We start from the raw sequence: 20,366 nt of genomic DNA on the forward strand, positions 1-20,366 counted from the left end.
AAATGTTAAATGTTTTTGAAATTATTTTTGTTAAAACTTAAAAGTAGACTAAAAAATCTTCTTTTTGTGCAAATACATAATTATTATATCTGTAAAAACTACGAAGTTATAGACGTAATTGTAAAAATATTCGAGGTGCGTACTTTACCCAACCAGCACACATCGTCTCATAGATGTCTGTTTCATGTCGTCGTCCCGTCTGAACGTCTATGTCCCAAAGATACGTCTTTTAGTCGCCAAAAAGATATCTTTATGGAGACGTTGTTTTCACAGCAGAGGGTGAACGTCTTTCAGCTGTCTCATTTCAGTCGTAAATGCAACGTCTCCATAAAGGATATCTTTTTGGCGACTGAGAGACATTTTCCGGAGACGTTGTTTTTCCTACGCCGCCGGTAAAGAGTGGGGTGGAGTAGGGGGATACAGCTTCTAAGGAAGAACTTTTTTCTGTGCACTTTTTCGAAAAAAGAGCTCTGCATGCTAATCCGCAATAATACAGAGAGTATTTCAACGCAAAGAGCATTTGGAAAAAGTGTACAGAAAAAAAGTTCTTCCATAAAAATGTACACTTTTGTTGTTTACAAAGTTCCAAGAGCCAAATCCAAAAAAGGGCTCTGTACGGGACCCCGCAATAATGCAGAGAATATTTCAACACAAAGAGCATAAAAAAATATTGCTTCTTCGCGAAATGCGGCTTACCCGCGTGATCGAAAAAATCAAGCTGTTTCATATATTCTCTGTCAGTGTCTTTCCTGCGAGAAACATATCTGCTTCTCTGTCTTCGTAGTTCACCCCGAGTGGCGCTGTTGAAGTTACTATTTTTGGTCCGGCGCACATGGTCGACACCGGTCGACACCAGGTTTAGAGAAGTGTCTAATTGTATTAGTGTATTGTAATAGTGATAATTTATCCGACGAGTGTATATTTACAAAAGTAAGTACTTCCATTGCTGTTATTTGTTACCGTTAGTGTTTTTTGCTGATGCCCTTCCGCTATATTCGAAGTTTACTATGGGGTTGGCAAGAAAGTCAAAGAAAGTACTTTCGGTATTGTAAGGGGGTAGACTGCTTTTTCTAGGATTGCAAGGGTGCGGGATTGCAATTGATTGCAATCCTGGAAACGAGTCTACCGCCCTAATGTGTAAATAAGTGTGAAGTCAAAAAATGAACAAAAATTGGTCATATTTCCATTCCTTCATTCTATTTGCTATTTTTCTAAATATATTCTTTAATTAAATATATTTACGTCGTAATTACATATATGTTTAAATTAGTCTCTAAATTTTACCATACTTTTCAATTCTTAGAATATATACACACAAATGGAGATGCCTACAAATACATGGACCGTTGTCCAATTTTTGGCGGACGGAACGGTAGAAGCGGTGCCAAATAGTTGGCTGGAAGGCGACAAATGTTATTGGCCACCGGTACACAAATCAAAATTGAGCAACGCAATCCAACAATGTGAACTGCCTCAACCTTCGTGGGAGCACTTTTCTGTAAAGATCTTCAAAAACAGTACCTTTGGTAAGTTAAAGTAGTTACACACCATACATGTATAATTAAAATAATAATTATATAATGCTTCTAGACGGCTACACGAAGGCTAGAAGAAAAGCAAAGGAGGCCGAAGAGACCAATGACTTGTTTAATAAATACACTTAAAATAGCTGACGTTTATCTTTCATTTTCATTAAATTAACAGAATGTGATATGCTACATAACAATTTTTTATTTTAGGCAGCAGAAGTGCACAATACGGGGGGCACAACAGCTACAACTTTGCCAGGAAAGTCTAGGTATCATTATGACTGACGTGCTGGCATGGCGGTCTGCTATAGCTGATTGGGCCGGAAGGGCAAAAAACCGTTTGCAAATTATCGAACGGCCAGCCTTGTTATATGTAATTATCACCCTTATTTTAATATTATTATTATAATGATTATTCATGTACAAATTAATAAACAAAGATATTCTTATTCAAGGTGCAGCGGAGAAAGCCAAAGTGGACGGCAGCCGGAAGAAACATGAACAAAGCGAGTGTGACCAAGTGATTTTAATTTCAATATATCTGTGGTTATCAGGAAGAACGCCGCATGTCACATATACTTTCACTTTCGATCGCTAATACTTTGACATAGGAGGTTGGTTAAATTGCATTGTTGTCTGAGCCTTCCAAACGTGTTTCCATGACTTTTTTTCTGGTAAATATGTACAGTAGCAGACAAAAGTGTAAGACCGCTCTAAAGAAGACGATAACTTTTTTAATATTTTACTATACGATTTGAACTTTTTTGAGAAACTAGAGCAATTAGTTTATACTAAAGGACGCGAAAAGAAATTTTTTCAAAAATTGCAATTGATCGGAATTGTTGAAAAAATACTAAAAGTTGATTGTTTATTTAAACATATCCTGAAAATTTCGTCAAAATCGGTCGACGTTGCAATGAGCTACAAACGTTTAAAGATGGTAAAAATTGCAGATTTTCGGCAATAAATCGTGAAAATCTGCAATTTCTACCATCTTTAAACGTTTGTAGCTCATTGCAACGTCGACCGATTTTTACGAAATTTTCAGGATATGTTTGATTGACACAGATCTACACAAAACGTGTTTTTTAAATTTTCAATATAGGCCCACATAAAATAATTAAAAAATCAACTTTTAGTATTTTTTCAACAATTCCGATCAATTGCAATTTTTGAAAAAATTTCTTTTCACATCCTTTAGTAAACTAATTGCTCTAGCTTCCCAAAAAAGTTCAAATCGTATAGTACAATATTAAAAAAGTTATCGTCTTCTTTAGAGCGGTCTTAAACTTTTGTCCGCTACTGTAAATCCTATACTCTAAAGTCTAAAGCTCAATGAATGCATAAACTCGAATTTTTGAAATTCTGACATGCGGCGTCTTTCCTTACAACCACAGACATTATCAGTAATATTTTATTTTCACTTTTATATTTTATTTTAATTTTTATATTTTTTAATTTTAGTATACAGGGTGAGGCGCCAGAAACAGGCCCCCTGAATAAGCATTAATCAGATGTTAGTAGCTTTTTTGTAGATGGACGCGTAAAGGACATGTGAAGGTCAACTTAATTTTTTTAAATGGAATGAGGTATTTTTTAATACATCAATTATGCAGCTGGACATTCATTATAAAAAAGTACTAACCTATGTATGTCGAAAAATTAGTAGTTCAGGGGATATTTCAATTTAAATAACTCTAAAATACCATTACTGTCGTACTAAGACGTTAATGTTTACTTACTTATGTAACGTCTTAGTACGACAGTAATGGTATTTTAGATTTATTTAAATTGAAATATCTCCTGAACTATTAACTTTTCGACATACATAGGTCCAGCTGCATCATTGATGTATTAAAAAATACCTCATTCCATTTAAAAAAATTAAGTTGACCTTCACATGTCCTTTACGCGTCCACCTGTAAAAAAATAATACACTACATAATGTACCCCTTCAGACCATGCAACTTCTGTATACAAAACTTTTTCGTGCAACGCATACTTTGGAAGTTATTATAGGTGTGCAAGTTGCGTGGACCACCCTGTATACTGATTCTGATGTTTCAACTGTATATTTTATTCAATTTTTATATTTTAATTTAAGTGTATTAATTTTAATGTTTTAAGTGCGTGATATTGTATTTTAATTTTAATACTTTATTTCTAATATATTAATTCTAATGTTTTAAGTGCGTGATATTTTATTCTGAATGTAGTATTTTATTTTACGCATACTTTGGAAGTTATTTATTGGTGTGCAAGTTGCGTGGACCACCCTGTATACTGATTCTGATGTTTCAACTGTATATTTTATTTCAATTTTTATATTTTAATTTAAGTGTATTAATTTTAATGTTTTAAGTGCGTGATATTGTATTTTAATTTTAATACTTTATTTCTAATATATTAATTCTAATGTTTTAAGTGCGTGATATTTTATTCTGAATGTAGTATTTTATTTTACGCATACTTTGGAAGTTATTTATTGGTGTGCAAGTTGCGTGGACCACCCTGTATACTGATTCTGATGTTTCAACTGTATATTTTATTTCAATTTTTATATTTTAATTTAAGTGTATTAATTTTAATGTTTTAAGTGCGTGATATTGTATTTTAATTTTAATACTTTATTTCTAATATATTAATTCTAATGTTTTAAGTGCGTGATATTTTATTCTGAATGTAGTATTTTATTTTACGCATACTTTGGAAGTTATTTATTGGTGTGCAAGTTGCGTGGACCACCCTGTATACTGATTCTGATGTTTCAACTGTATATTTTATTTCAATTTTTATATTTTAATTTAAGTGTATTAATTTTAATGTTTTAAGTGCGTGATATTGTATTTTAATTTTAATACTTTATTTCTAATATATTAATTCTAATGTTTTAAGTGCGTGATATTTTATTCTGAATGTAGTATTTTATTTTACGCATACTTTGGAAGTTATTTATTGGTGTGCAAGTTGCGTGGACCACCCTGTATACTGATTCTGATGTTTCAACTGTATATTTCATTTCAATTTTTATATTTTAATTTAAGTATATTGTGACGTCGTCCGACGTTGGATTTGGAGTTTCCCCAGCTGACCCCACCCCCCCCCCCCATACTCGACAATCGCCAGCAGCATCCGCGTTTCGCCACATTCCCGCCGGAAAAATTCGCGCCCCCAAGGGGTAAGGTGTAACGTCGTACCGACGTCTTGCGTCGGCCTCCTTCATACGAGCAAATTCTCGCCGTATATACATATATATACATATCCCCGTGAGCGCGAACATAGGGAATCGGAAAAGACGCAATAGTCACCGGTACAAGCGGACGCCAGCATGGCAACCGCGAGTACAGGTGTACGTACATCTAAACCGTCGCCTCGTTCAAACAGCGAAAAGTATACATCGACGACAACATATTCGTCCGTACCTCGTACGATTTAGACAAAGGACTTCACGGTTCACCGAATCCCTATGGTCCGCGCTCTCATTATAAATAAGACGAAATCGCGCGAATCGCTCTCTTCTAGTTCAAGCTCTCTTCTAGTTCAAATTCTCTTCTAGTTCAGACCCGCTTCCAGTTCAGACTCTCTTCTAGTTCACTCTCTTCCAGTTTCGGAATTCTACTAATTCAGTTCTCTCGCGTCTTCAATCGAATTCAGTTCGACTCAGTCTTTTCTCGCGTTTTCGGACTCTATTTCAGATCGTTCACGATATTCAGGTCGTATTGCTCCTTACCATTTACACTATTTCTTTATATATCATTTGGTTCTAAATTGTTATTCGAGTCTGCTCGTAGATTATTATTACGTATTTACAGATATTATTCTGGTTTATTGGTCGTACGAGGTTACTCGTAAACCGTCACCGTTATTTTGTTGTACGAGCTTACTCGCATTATCATTTCAAATTTATAATTACTATTTTCGTGCTATCTTGTTTATGCGATCTTGCTCGCTTTATTATTCACATTTCAATTGTTAATTTTGTGTTATTTGGCTTATACGAGCTTGCTCGCATTACTATTCGTATTGCAATTGCTATTTTTGTTAATTTGGCGCTATTTTTGTTTGAACGAGCTTGCTCGCATTACTATTCGTATTGATAACTATTATCTAGTGCTATTTTGTTGTACGAGCTTGCTCGCATTATAATTAAGGCTGATAATTCTTATTTTTGTGCCATTTTGCTTTGTATGAGCTCGCTCGTAACCTGTTTGTTACTATTCTGTGCTATATATCTCGTTCGAGCTCGCTAGCGAACCGACATTGTATTTGGTTCACGAGTTCTGCTCGCAAGTCTTATTCTTGTACATATTCTGATTCATTATATTCTGTCTGTTTAAACCATCTATTTCGCAGCTTATTCAGCAACATCCTGCTCCTCGATATCTTCCACTTCTAAAGTGTCGTTCCCAGTGACCGGTTAAAGTGATCGCGAAAGTGAGTGTGCGCGTGGTGTTTCATCGGGTTGTTCGACTCCGACCTGTTCCGCAAATTCCTTAGACTTCCTACGTCCGTTCTTCTAACCCTAAAATTGGTGTATCAATCGTGTACGTCTGAGCCCAGAGGGTGCTCGGTACCGAGAGAACGCTAATTCCCTTCGATCGAAATCTCCTGTCACAAATCGAGCAAACCCACGCGTTCGGACGAGTTGCACACACCCGCATAGTGACACTTCGACCACTGGGAACCATCTCTACTACCGCTACGCGTGTTCTACGCGGTGTTCACGACGGACGACGTCCGTCTCGGTTCGCATTTTATTCCCCTCTTCGCCTTTTCAACAACGACGAACACCGGTATCGGGTCCCTGATCAGACGTGGACGTTACGCGCCACGTGGATCTAAGATCGTCTTAAATAAATTGGTCCGGTTCCGTCCCCGCCCCGTCTGGGCGTCGTTTCGTCGGATCATATCCGACCCGGGACGTAACAGGAGGTTATTTTTGGCGCAGTCGGTAGGACACGACGATCGCCGAATAAAACCGGTCGTTGGTTGTTGAAGTTTTGATCCGAATTCTTCTTCTTTCTCGCCCCTTAGGCGGCTTATACATGTATCCCGACCTCTTCTTTTCACGATGGATTCCGCTGAATCAAAATTGAATTCGAACGTGCCCTCACCCCTCTCTTCGTCGGACCTGTTCGCGTTCCAATTGGAACTCGCCAGGAAAGAAGCCATCCTTCAAGAGCGCGCCGCCGCCCTTGAAACCGCGGCGAGCCTACGCGAGTCAGAACAACGCGCGCGTGAAAATGAACTATTAGCAATGCGTCGCGACCTTCATGAGATGCGGATGAACCACCTTGACTCGAACGCTGCACGCTTCCGCCCCCGCTACGATTCAACCCCCTTTACCGAAGCTCCTCGCCCAGACCCTGTGAATTTCACTATTAAGCAAGCAGTAGAATTCATACCCACCTTCGATGGCAGTAATATGACCGTCCTACAATTCATCCGAGCGTGCAAACGCGCTCGCGAGGTCATACCCGCGTACGCAGAACACACGCTGACCAAACTCGTCTACAACAAGCTCCGCGGTCGCGCCTATGCGGCCGTGGAGGACGAAGATTGCTCTACTATTTCAGACCTCTGCAGCCGTCTTAAGGACGTGCTGGGTCCCCATCGTTTCGTCGACCAGTACCGGGGCGAACTGGCAAGCATCTCGCAGCGGCCCACCGAACACGTGCTCGACTTTATCAGTCGCGTAAAAGACTTACGCACCGCGATCCTCGATTGCCACCGCGACGGGACCAACGTCGACGATATCGACACCCTTACTATAGACAGTTTCATTCGCGGCCTTATCCCCACGTTACGCGCCGAGGTCCGCCCGTTTCGAAATGAGCCGTTACGAATCGTTTTCGACGAGGCCATTTCCGCCTATAAACAATACGAACTCGATAAGCTCCGTTACCGAGAACCCCTTCGCGACGATTATCGCCGCGCACATTTTTCAGAGGCACGTTCCTCTACGCCCGATCGCCGCGATTATTGTTCCCTCGAGCCTCGACGCCGCACCCCCGAGAATCGCGACCAATATGATTCCCCTCCTCGCGAATTTCGCGAATCTCACAAACCCCGCAATCGTACGCCTTTACGTCGCGACTGCTACGGTTACCCTCCCCGCGACGAATACGATTCTCGTAGTCCTACTTTTGAGCGACGAACGACGTCGGGTTTTGACCGACCCACGCCCGCGTACCGCGAACCCTGGCGTACCGCGGATCCTTCATATTCTGTAAACGCGTCTCGACCCCTCCCGCCACCGCGCCGATACGAACCCCCGCAGAACAGACAGCGAGCCGAAATCTCTTCCACAAATCAACCAGTCGTGCGCGATAGCGTCTCTACTCCGTTCCCAAATCCGCGCGAGCACACGGTCGAGGCCCGTACCGTAGCGTGCGTCACCGTCAATGTAAATAGTCCAAATACCGGGCACATTTCTCGCCTAGATGTTAAACCGAGCGTAGTTTTAGGTGACTGCCGAGTCGCAAACAATCGCGGAAAGGCCAGCCCACGGTGCACCGTTGCACTGACCGAAGTGGCGACCTCCTCCCTACCAGTACTGAAGGTAGAAGAGATCGAAGCCCACCCTTTCTATTCCCACCCCAAAACCATTTCTGATTCCGGATCAGTTTCGGATCACTTCGCTAACTTTGCATCTCGCACGAGCCGGTCGTGCGAGTCGATCGACATCGATCACCTCGCGCCAACTCAAAAATCCGAATCCGCTTCGGATTATTCTATTTCTATTTCAAACTCAAAATCCGAATACGCTTCGGATCATTCTAATTCTAATTCAAATTCAAAATCCGAATCCGCTTCGGATTATTCTAATTCTAATTCAAACTCAACATCCGAATCGGTTTCGGATCATTCTATTTCAAACTCGAATCCAAAGTCCGAATCGGCTTCGGATAATTCTATTTCTGATTCAAATCCACAGTCCGAAACTGTTTCGGACCATCTCGCTACATCTCGTACGACTCGACCGTACGAGTCGATCAAAAATGATCACCTCGCGCCAATTCCAGACCTCGAAGCAAAGAGAGTTCATTTCTCCCCACGAGATGCTACTCCGAGTGTGACAGAACACTACGAAACGATCCCACTGACTCACCTCAATCCAGATGAGATTGAAAAGGTAAAATCTTTACCACGAGACAACCACGATCTCTCCTATCTCCAGAAAGATCGACGTGGAAGCGCCCACGCATGCGAACGCGAAATCCTCGCCATTAGCGATACCGTTACGCGTATTCATCAATACCACCCTCCGCCAACCCACGAGGAAATCATACACGACAAAATCAGACAAATTCCAGACTGCGCGCATATAATTTCCTCTTGGATTGCGCGGAGGAAGTCAAAGAAGCGTCGCGACAAATTAAACAGGCTATCCAAGGAAAATGTACAGCCTGGAAATATAAACGATCGACATTCGCGCGTCCCAGTAGTTCGCAACAGACGCCGAGGATACCTGTTGTCAACTACCAACGGAACCTGCTTCAGTCTACGCTCCGTGGGAACACCGTACATCACGCCGCCCGCCCAAATCACCCAAACCCAACCAAGCTCAACGATCTCCCGTAGCCTCATACTGCCCGGCAAGATCCGAAACGATGGCCGTAGCATTGGAACCTCACACGGTGACTCCTCCAATTCACCTGCAATCCGGACAAGCCTGTCCCTTCCAAAAAGGAAACTGCCTCGACTCGCAGGATGGCCCTACGTTTTGAGACACAACACGCCAAATCTCTGCAGAGCATATCATGGCTGTGCTATTTCAGCCGAGAAGGCAGCCCAGTACACGAGCCGATTCGACGAGTTCCCTGGTTACAAGGGGACCATATTCTCCGATTCCAATGGAACGAAGATGTGCAGGGCGTGCAGCCTCCACCTTCGTGGAACCCTGTAAACTACAAAAATGCCCATACCGGCTGGCAATAGCCATGACCAAGGTCGTATTCTGGGACAGCCAGCACCTACTCCTGAAGAGGAAGCCGTCAGGTTCAGCTCTCCCTTTGACTGGCACCAGTGCTACCGGGGAACTGTCTACTCCGACACCAAAGGCCGGGACGTCTGCCAGCGTTGCAGCCCACACATACAAGGGACCGGAGAGGCGTTCCACATCCACTCCATTCAGTGGATCAGGTGGATGAGAAACACTTGCGCGAATTGCAAGGGCCCGCTGTTTCGTACGCAACCCCCGTTGGACTGCGGCGAATGCGGGGAACGGCTGAGCATCGTTGTGGCCGAAACGATCTTCAGGAACAGTCCACACGTTGAGGAGCTCCGGCAATATCTGCTACCACCGAGAGCCAACAGTCCAGCGCCCTAATGCCACTTCGTCGTCTGGTAGGGCATCGCGCCCGAAGAGCCCCCCCCGGAAAGTCGCCATCCCGAGGAGGAAGGTGTGACGTCGTCCGACGTTGGATTTGGAGTTTCCCCAGCTGACCCCACCCCCCCCCCCCCATACTCGACAATCGCCAGCAGCATCCGCGTTTCGCCACATTCCCGCCGGAAAAATTCGCGCCCCCAAGGGGTAAGGTGTAACGTCGTACCGACGTCTTGCGTCGGCCTCCTTCATACGAGCAAATTCTCGCCGTATATACATATATATACATATCCCCGTGAGCGCGAACATAGGGAATCGGAAAAGACGCAATAGTCACCGGTACAAGCGGACGCCAGCATGGCAACCGCGAGTACAGGTGTACGTACATCTAAACCGTCGCCTCGTTCAAACAGCGAAAAGTATACATCGACGACAACATATTCGTCCGTACCTCGTACGATTTAGACAAAGGACTTCACGGTTCACCGAATCCCTATGGTCCGCGCTCTCATTATAAATAAGACGAAATCGCGCGAATCGCTCTCTTCTAGTTCAAGCTCTCTTCTAGTTCAAATTCTCTTCTAGTTCAGACCCGCTTCCAGTTCAGACTCTCTTCTAGTTCACTCTCTTCCAGTTTCGGAATTCTACTAATTCAGTTCTCTCGCGTCTTCAATCGAATTCAGTTCGACTCAGTCTTTTCTCGCGTTTTCGGACTCTATTTCAGATCGTTCACGATATTCAGGTCGTATTGCTCCTTACCATTTACACTATTTCTTTATATATCATTTGGTTCTAAATTGTTATTCGAGTCTGCTCGTAGATTATTATTACGTATTTACAGATATTATTCTGGTTTATTGGTCGTACGAGGTTACTCGTAAACCGTCACCGTTATTTTGTTGTACGAGCTTACTCGCATTATCATTTCAAATTTATAATTACTATTTTCGTGCTATCTTGTTTATGCGATCTTGCTCGCTTTATTATTCACATTTCAATTGTTAATTTTGTGTTATTTGGCTTATACGAGCTTGCTCGCATTACTATTCGTATTGCAATTGCTATTTTTGTTAATTTGGCGCTATTTTTGTTTGAACGAGCTTGCTCGCATTACTATTCGTATTGATAACTATTATCTAGTGCTATTTTGTTGTACGAGCTTGCTCGCATTATAATTAAGGCTGATAATTCTTATTTTTGTGCCATTTTGCTTTGTATGAGCTCGCTCGTAACCTGTTTGTTACTATTCTGTGCTATATATCTCGTTCGAGCTCGCTAGCGAACCGACATTGTATTTGGTTCACGAGTTCTGCTCGCAAGTCTTATTCTTGTACATATTCTGATTCATTATATTCTGTCTGTTTAAACCATCTATTTCGCAGCTTATTCAGCAACATCCTGCTCCTCGATATCTTCCACTTCTAAAGTGTCGTTCCCAGTGACCGGTTAAAGTGATCGCGAAAGTGAGTGTGCGCGTGGTGTTTCATCGGGTTGTTCGACTCCGACCTGTTCCGCAAATTCCTTAGACTTCCTACGTCCGTTCTTCTAACCCTAAAATTGGTGTATCAATCGTGTACGTCTGAGCCCAGAGGGTGCTCGGTACCGAGAGAACGCTAATTCCCTTCGATCGAAATCTCCTGTCACAAATCGAGCAAACCCACGCGTTCGGACGAGTTGCACACACCCGCATAGTGACACTTCGACCACTGGGAACCATCTCTACTACCGCTACGCGTGTTCTACGCGGTGTTCACGACGGACGACGTCCGTCTCGGTTCGCATTTTATTCCCCTCTTCGCCTTTTCAACAACGACGAACACCGGTATCGGGTCCCTGATCAGACGTGGACGTTACGCGCCACGTGGATCTAAGATCGTCTTAAATAAATTGGTCCGGTTCCGTCCCCGCCCCGTCTGGGCGTCGTTTCGTCGGATCATATCCGACCCGGGACGTAACAATATTAATTTTAATGTTTTAAGTGCGTGATATTGTATTTTAATTTTAATACTTTATTTCTAATATATATTAGAATTTAATATATTAATTTTAATGTTTTATATATATTATTTTATATATATTTTTATTTTATAGATAGTACATATATTATTATAATAAACTATTTGTTCGTTTACTTTAAACTATTATCGTAAATTGATTTTTCCCTCCCACTCCCTTTTCGCATAAATACGTCTCTCTAACAAGCTCAAGAGACTTCTGAAAGTCGCCTAAAAGATGCCCGACAGAGTCGTGGAACATGTCTCTACAATGCCTGAAACACGACTAACAGTCATTCTCAAGACCACTTTAAGACAGGCAACTTTGTAACAAACGACCTTCCGGAGCCCTTGTAGAGACTTTCCGGAGACATTCGCAGACATCTTTCAGACATTTGAATGTCTAGCGGCAGACATCTTTCTGCTATCTTTGAGCTGTATCTGTGCTGGTTGGGTATTTTGTCCAGTACTGTACGTCATGTGGCTGGACATACCCTATATGCCTCGCGTATGTTCTTTCGAAAATTTCGTTATTTTTGCGATAGGACGCATCGTTCCCGAGATGCAGCCATTTTTAAATTTAAAAAAAATTTTCAAAAAATTTTTTTTTTTTGCTTTGGGTTAGGCCTTTTGAAAATTTCGTTGTTTTTGCGGTAGGACGCACCTTTTCCGAGATACAGCCATTTTTTAATTTTTATTATTTTTTTTCGAAAAATCAAAAGACCACATACGTCATGTGGCTGGACATACCCTATATGCCTCGCGTATGTTCTTTCGAAAATTTCGTTATTTTTGCGATAGGACGCATCGTTCCAGAGATGCAGCCATTTTTAAATTAAAAAAAAATTTTCAAAAAATTTTTTTTTTTTGCTTTGGGTTAGGCCTTTTGAAAATTTCGTTATTTTTGCGATAGGACGCACCGTTCTTGAGATGCAGACATTTTTAAATTTAAAAAAAAAAATTTTTTTTGCTGTGGGTTAAGGGGGTAGTCTACCCTCGATTTGTAACTAGAAAATAACTAGAATCTTACTAGATTTTGGGTCGAAAATATGGGTTTGCTGGTTTTCAGTTAGTGTCCTTATTTGAGCAAATTTTGGGCTGTGTGAGGGCTCATTCGAAAGAGGAAGGTTCACCGCAGGGGGCTCTGGTCATGAGGTTAACGAGAATATGTTTATATCTAATAATATTAGTGTCCAAAGTAGAGTAAAAATCTAGGAAAAAAAACCAGCAGATTTCAATGCATTTTTCTGTCTCCAAAAGACTTTTTGACTGATGGGATGACCAGAGCCCCCTGCGGTGAACCTTCCTCTTTCGAATGAGCCCTCACCCAGCCCAAAATTTGCTCAAATAAGGACACTAACTGAAAACCAGCAAACCCATGTTTCGAGCCATTTTTCTAGTAATATTCTAGGTATTTTCTAGTTACAAATCGAGGGTATACTACCTCCTTAAGGGGCTAGTCTACCCTCGATTTGTAACTAGAAAATTACTAGAATCTTACTAGATTTTGGGTCGAAAATATGGGTTTCGTACTAAACGTTGTTTGACCTTATTAGAACAAATTGTGGGCTGTGTGAGGGCTCATTCGAAAGAGGAAGAATAGACGCAGCGCGCTTTTCTCACTAGGTTAACGAGATTATGTTAATAACTAATAATATGATGGCCCAAAGTCGAGAAAAAATCTAGGAAAAAATCCCGCAGATTTCAATGCATTTTCTGTCTCTAATAGACTTTTTTGACTTATGAGATGAGAAAAGCGCGCTGCGTTGAACCTTCCTCTTTCGAATGAGCCCTCACCCAGCTCAAAATATGCTCGTATAAGGTCAAACAACGTTTAGTTCCGAACCCATTCTTTCTAGTAAGATTCTAGTTATTTGCTAGATATTTGCTATTTACTAGAATCTTACTAGATTTTGGGTCGAAAAAATGGGTTCGGAACTAAACGTTGTTTGACCTTATACGAGCATATTTTGAGCTGTGTGAGGGCTCATTCGAAAGAGGAAGGTTCAACGCAGCGCGCTTTTCTCACGAGGTTAACGAGATTATGTTTATATCTAATAATATGATGGCCCAAAGTAGAGAAAAAATCTAGGAAAAAATCCCGCAAATTTCAATGCATTTTCTGTCTCTAATAGACTTTTTTGGCTTATGAGATGAGAAAAGCGCGCTGCGTTGAACCTTCCTCTTTAGAATGAGCCCTCACCCAGCTCAAAATATGCTCGTATAAGGTCAAACAACGTTTAGTTCCGAACCCATTTTTTCGACCCAAAATCTAGTACGATTCTAGTAAATAGCAAATATCTAGCAAATAACTAGAATCTTACTAGAAAAAATGGGTTCAGAACTAAACGTTGTTTGACCTTATACGAGCATATTTTGAGCTGGGTGAGGGCTCATTCTAAAGAGGAAGGTTCAACGCAGCGCGCTTTTCTCATCTCATAAGCCAAAAAAGTCTTTCAGAGACAGAAAATGCATTGAAATCTGCGGGATTTTTTCCTAGATTTTTTCTCTACTTTGGGCCCTCATATTATTAGATATAAACATAATTTCGTTAACCTCGTGAGAAAAGCGCGCTGCGTCTAACCTTCCTCTTTCGAATGAGTCCTCACACAGCCCACAATTTGTTCTAATAAGGTCAAACAACGTTCAGTACGAAACCCATGTTTCAACCCCTCTTTCTAGTAATATTCTAGGTATTTTCTATATACCCCCCCCCTTAAGGGGCTAGTATAGGCTCGATTTGTAACTAGAAAATACCTAGAATCTTACTAAATTTTGGGTCGAAAATATGGATTTCGTAGTTTTCACTTAGTGTCCTTATTTGAGCAAATTTTGTGCTGATTGAGGGCTCATTCGAAAGAGGAAGGTTCACCGCATGGTGCTCTGGTCATGAGGTTAACGAGATTATGTTTATATCTAATAATATGAGAGCCCAAAGTAGAGTAAAAATCTAGGGAAAAAACCCGCAGATTTCAATGCATTTTTCTGTCTCCAAAAGCCTTTTTGACTGATGGGATGACCAGAGCACCATGCGGTGAACCTTCCTCTTTTGAATGAGCCCTCACCCAGCCCAAAATTTGCTCAAATAAAGACACTAAGTGAAAACTACGAAACCCATGTTTCGACTCAAAATCTAGTAAGATTCTAGTTATTTAGAAAGGAACTAGCATCTTACTAGATTTTGGGTCGAAAAAGTGGGTCTGCGCGCTGTCGGTTTTTGTCCTTATTTGAGCAAAGTTTGGGCTGGGTGAGGGCTCATTCTAAAGAGGAAGGTTCAACGCACTGCGCTCTGGTCATCATAGCGTCAAAAAGTCTTTTGGAGACAGAAAAATGCATTGAAATCTGCGGGTTTTTTTCCTAGATTTTTTCTCTACTTTGGGCCCTCATATTATTAGTTATAAACATAATCTCGTTAACCTCGTGACCAGAGCGCAGTGCGTCTAACCTTCCTCTTTAGAATGAGCCCTCACCCAGCCCAAACTTTGCTCAAATAAGGACAAAAACCGACAGCGCGCAGACCCATGTTTCGGACCTAAAAAACTTTGACAATTATTTCTTCGATGGTTTGTTATGGTAGACCTGTGTGCCAAATTTCAAGCTTGTAGGTCAATGGGAAGTACCCAAAAGGTTTTGATGATCTGTCAGTCAGTCAGTCAGTCAGTGACAAATTTAACGATTTTTGAGGTCCTATATCTCGGAACCTACTAATGTTGGAAGATTAATGTTTTGTCAATATTGAGATATGATAGCATTTAACAACCCAAACAGCCAAAATCCTTGATTGTGTCCAGGCCACAAATGCGCGTGTGGGCTCGTAGTGTTCCCCTGGACACAATCTTGGCACATGATGTCGTTGCCACAATCCGGGATATCGTGCCCAGATTAACGATCGGGCCGTTATAAGATGGCAGCACATAGCCGCACTAACTCTTCCTTTTTACTTATTTTGTACGCATTCGAGGCGGGAAAATTAAATGATAGATTTTGTTTATTGTAGTATTTGTAGTAGTTTTCCAAGACTGCGGATCTTTATGCAAAATAAAAATTGTCTGCATCGATTGCAAGAGATAGAAACTAAATTGAATGTGACTCAGGGGAACGACCCACGGCCCACGAATATACCATCACTGGTCCCAAGTCCCAAACAGTCCCAAACCTTCGCGGAAAAAACCGTTACGTTTATTACTCAGGTATAGATCGTGGGGGAGAAGTAAAAGAACGACTGGCGACGAGAGCCCTTGACGAAGGCTAAATAAGCATAGTGGCTCTGGAAGTCAATGCGAGCAGATCGAACTGCACAGCGTAGAACAGCTTAGTACCGAGTGGACTTTTCTTTTCGATATAGTTAGTTTAGGTTAGCTTAGTATCGTTAGATCTTAAATAAAGTATATTTAATTTTACGTTATCTTACCCTTGCAATCCTGGAAAAAGGAGATACTGGAACTGCAGTTACTCGAATTAATATTCGGACGTTCTAAAACAGACGAGAACTTTTTTAATATTGTACTAAACGATTTGAACTTTTTGGGGAGCTAGAGCAATTAGTTTACTACAGGATGTGAAAAGAAATTTTTTCAAAAATTGCAATTGATCGGAATTGTATGGAAAAATACTAAGAGTTGCATTTTACAACTTTTTTATGTGGGCCCATATTGAAAAATTGAAAAATACGCTTCGTAGATCTGTGTCGACTAAACATATTTTGAAAATTTCGTCAAAATCGGTTAACGTTGCAATGAGCTACGTTTAAAACGTTTAAAAATGGTAAAAATCGCAGATTTTCAGCCTATATCGAAGAATTCTTACATCTTTCAAGGCCTGTCGTGTTTTTCTCGCATCAACCGATTTCGATGAAACTTTCACAGTGCATATTATTTACGCAGGCCTAGAAAACGTACTTTTTAAATTTTCAATATAGGCCCGCACGAAAAAGTTGTAAAATGTAAGATTTAGTATTTTCTCTGCAATTCCGACCAAATGCAATTTTTGAAAAAATTTCTTTCCACATGATGTAGTAAACTAATTGCTGTAGCTCCCCAAAAAAGTTCGAATCGTATAGTACAATATTTAAAAAGTTATCATCTTTTTTAGATCGTCCGAATATTAATTCGTGTAACTGTACGTATTAGGGGATAATTAATGTATTACTAGTTTATTGATTTATGTGTAGGTTTACTCTTAATGTAACTGTAAAGATAATGGAACGGCGAGGGGGGAAGAAGTAACATAAGGAAGAGATAACAAAAAGGAAGAGAGTGCCCTGTATAACTCACGGCATTCGGCACATTAGTGCGACTGTGCTGTGCTAACAAATAAGATTGTCACGCCTTCCTTTTTAAATGAAATAAAATTTGATTCGTTTCTAATGAATATTTATGTGAGCATTATAAAATAAATGTAGCTTTTATATGACGAGAATTTTTTTTTTGCATAAAAAAGTAACATTCAATTTAGTTTCTATCTCTTGCAATCGATGCAGACAATTTTTATTTTGCATAAAGATCCGCAGTCTAGGAAAACTACTACAAATACTACAATAAATAAAATCCATCATTTAATTTTCCCGCCTCGAATGCGTACAAAATAAGTAAAAAGGAAGAGTTAGTGCGGCTATGTGCTGCCATCTTACAACGGCCCGATCGTTAATCTGGGCACGATATCCCGAATTGTGGCAACGACATCATGTGCCAAGATTGTGTCCAGAGGAACACTACGAGCCCACACGCGCATTTGTGGCTTCGACCCGCTTGGTTGTCTGGGAACTGTACGAAATTACATCTCTCCATCTGCCTCCAGTGCCGAGTTATAAACCTCTAAAAAACAGCTAAATTGTTTCGTGTAAAAGGTGGTAGTGCAAGAACTTGGCTGGTGCACTACCGTGCACCTAGATAGGTAAATTAAGGCGAAATTAATATAATATGTAAGAAATTAGGTTAACACCAGTACATGTAAAAGGACCCTTTTGTATTGGGCAAATAGAGCTCAGGCTCTACAACGCCATCTTTATGTAATATATATAGAGAGAAGAATAAACCAGTAACCAGTAACCAGTAACCAGCATGCAAGAATACGTAAAAATACGTAAAATTCAATACAGTATTTGCAATAGTTTTTCGCAAATATCTCGAAAACTAAGAGCGAGCACCGGGTAGTTGTAATGACAAAAGTTGTTCAGAATGTTGTTCTCGATAACATATGTCAAGGTCAAGGTCATCGGAGTTGCCTCCCCTAAACGTAAGGTTTACCAAATATTCTTTTCCCTCGTAGATATTTTTTAATTGATGTGTCTATTTCATGATGTTAGGTTGTTAGATTCATCTTGACTACTAGCTATTACGAGATGACAATAAAACTATACAAATCCATTAAAGAAGAACCTTGAAATCCCAAAAATACGACCTTGCAAAAAATAATAAATGAGATATTTAACCCTTAGCACTCGGAGAGTCACCACTAAAAATTGCTGTACCATTATTCAAAATATTGTTTACATTATTAAATGTGTTGGTATGTAATCAATTACTAAACATTTAAGTATTGCATGAGTTATTATATCAATTTCATATCCATGAAATTGGAAAAATCATAGAGAATGAAAATATTCCAAGTTGAGCAAATGTTTAATTTTCAAGTTAAAATAGCTCCGGGTGCAAAGGGTTAATGTGGTCAAGTTACACCGTGCACACAATTTCAGCGGGCGTCGCGTCGTCGCCTCGTATGAAAAATCGTTGCACGTATGAACGAAACTGCATTCATATGTAAATCTAATAACGTGGATATAGGCCCCTTCACGCTTGATTTTTCTGAGAAACTGAAATGCATACAGTGTTTGAGATACTTTTGTCTAGACTCTCGGCATACCAGGGGTTAAAAAAAAGAGAGAAATATAGAGATCGGAGAACGGTACCTGAGCTGGTGTTCCACTAGACTTCTTGGACTTGAAAAAGCAAGTTCCATGACTGGAATTACCGGCAGTTGAATTTTCAGGCAGAACACCATCCGATGGTGTAACTGCATCCGGACGATGGTGTCGACTGAGAAGCCTCCTCGAAGGCGAGCTCGTCGAACTGCTTGCCGCCTCTTGCTCCGAAATTTTCTCAGAGGACCGGAAGAACTTCCGAAACGCGGCCACGACCTTCTCCTTTGATCTCGTAGACATGGCTCGACCTCGCTTTTTTCCCGAGTGTTCTAAATTTCGAATATTCGAATTAAGAGAGATTTGGCAATTGTGGTTTGTTAAATTGAATTAGAGTCTCTGAAAATGTTCATTTCCGGTAACACTCGCGATAAACCAGGACACAACTCTTTTGACACTTGATTGTCGCGAATACACGGAAACGTAATCGGAAACGTTTCGAAAAAAGCAGGCAAGAAAAGCTGCAGAAGGGTGAACGTCGCAGCAGCAGCATCCGCAGCTGTTTAGATCTTATACTACTATCGTATGGCAGTATTCTTACCCTTTTCCGTGGCGTTAATCAAGATAGGTTCCGGGAAAGCGGGTACGTCCTCTTGCAGAACATTTTCACGTCGCTTACCACTAAAAACACTGTATTTCAAGGCATGAATAATTGATGGAAGAGCTGTTGTGTATATTAGATGCGACACTGTGCGAGGGTGCAAGAGGCGAAAGACGCGGAGATAGGACACGGCGCAGTCTCCACCCCTCGTTCAACTGATCGAGCGCGTAGTTCGGAAAGAGTTGTAACTTGGTCGACCAGGGCCGTGTTATTCTTCATTATTTTCACTTTACAATATCTCCATTAAACATAACGGCTTACTTTCACCATTCAGTGGACTATAGGGGTCACCGCAACCCTGTTTAAATTTATAGTGATAATTAGACTGCCGATCTTTCCGCGAAATAAAAATGTTTCGCATTGATCGTGGGAAACAGGAATAACGTAAAAATTGTTACATTACAAACAACATCACAATTCCACCCAACCAATTTCTTCACGAATGCATAAAGATCCGCAGTCTAGTGTTAATTATTTAACGTATATCGATGCATCCATTTGAAAGTTTAGATAAACTTATGTATTATCTCATCGCGTTTCCGATTGCGCAAAGCAAAATTCGTTTCCATTTATTAGTTCGTCAAAAATGAATATTGGATTAATTGAATGTAAGTCGAGGAAGCCAAACGAAAGCTAACACAGAAATTAATATTTCATAAACTTCCTCACTATGTTTTCAAAAATTGATTTCCTTTTCAGTTTTCAAAGTTTCTCTAGACTTTCTCCTAGATTTATCAAATTACTATTATTATAATAAGGTGGTTTCATAGAAAGAAACACAAGGCCGACAAGCAACAGCGGTCCTGTTCGACCACGACGATTTAAGACACTTGATATTGATCCAATTTATGTATCCGATATCAAGCAATACTGAATTTTGTAGCAGATTGTAACTGAGCAACCATGACAGTGTGTCAGGGTATCAATGCAAGGGTTAGAAAACTTATCTATACATAATTCTGTAGTAAGTTACAACGATGATTAAATGAACATGTAG

At 40.7% G+C, this 20,366-nt stretch overlaps 1 long non-coding RNA gene across 1 annotated transcript; it reads left to right on the forward strand.

The window, feature by feature from the left end:
- The first annotated feature begins 422 nt into the window (after positions 1-422).
- Positions 423-2,015, forward strand: LOC143211061 (uncharacterized). Its single transcript, XR_013009378.1, has 4 exons — positions 423-930; positions 1,304-1,526; positions 1,591-1,902; positions 1,985-2,015. It is a non-coding gene; the product is annotated as an uncharacterized LOC143211061 (long non-coding RNA).
- The last annotated feature ends 18,351 nt before the right edge of the window (positions 2,016-20,366 follow it).

Source organism: Lasioglossum baleicum, chromosome 7 (assembly GCF_051020765.1).
Source record: "Lasioglossum baleicum chromosome 7, iyLasBale1, whole genome shotgun sequence".
Classification (NCBI taxonomy): Eukaryota; Metazoa; Arthropoda; class Insecta; order Hymenoptera; family Halictidae; genus Lasioglossum; species Lasioglossum baleicum.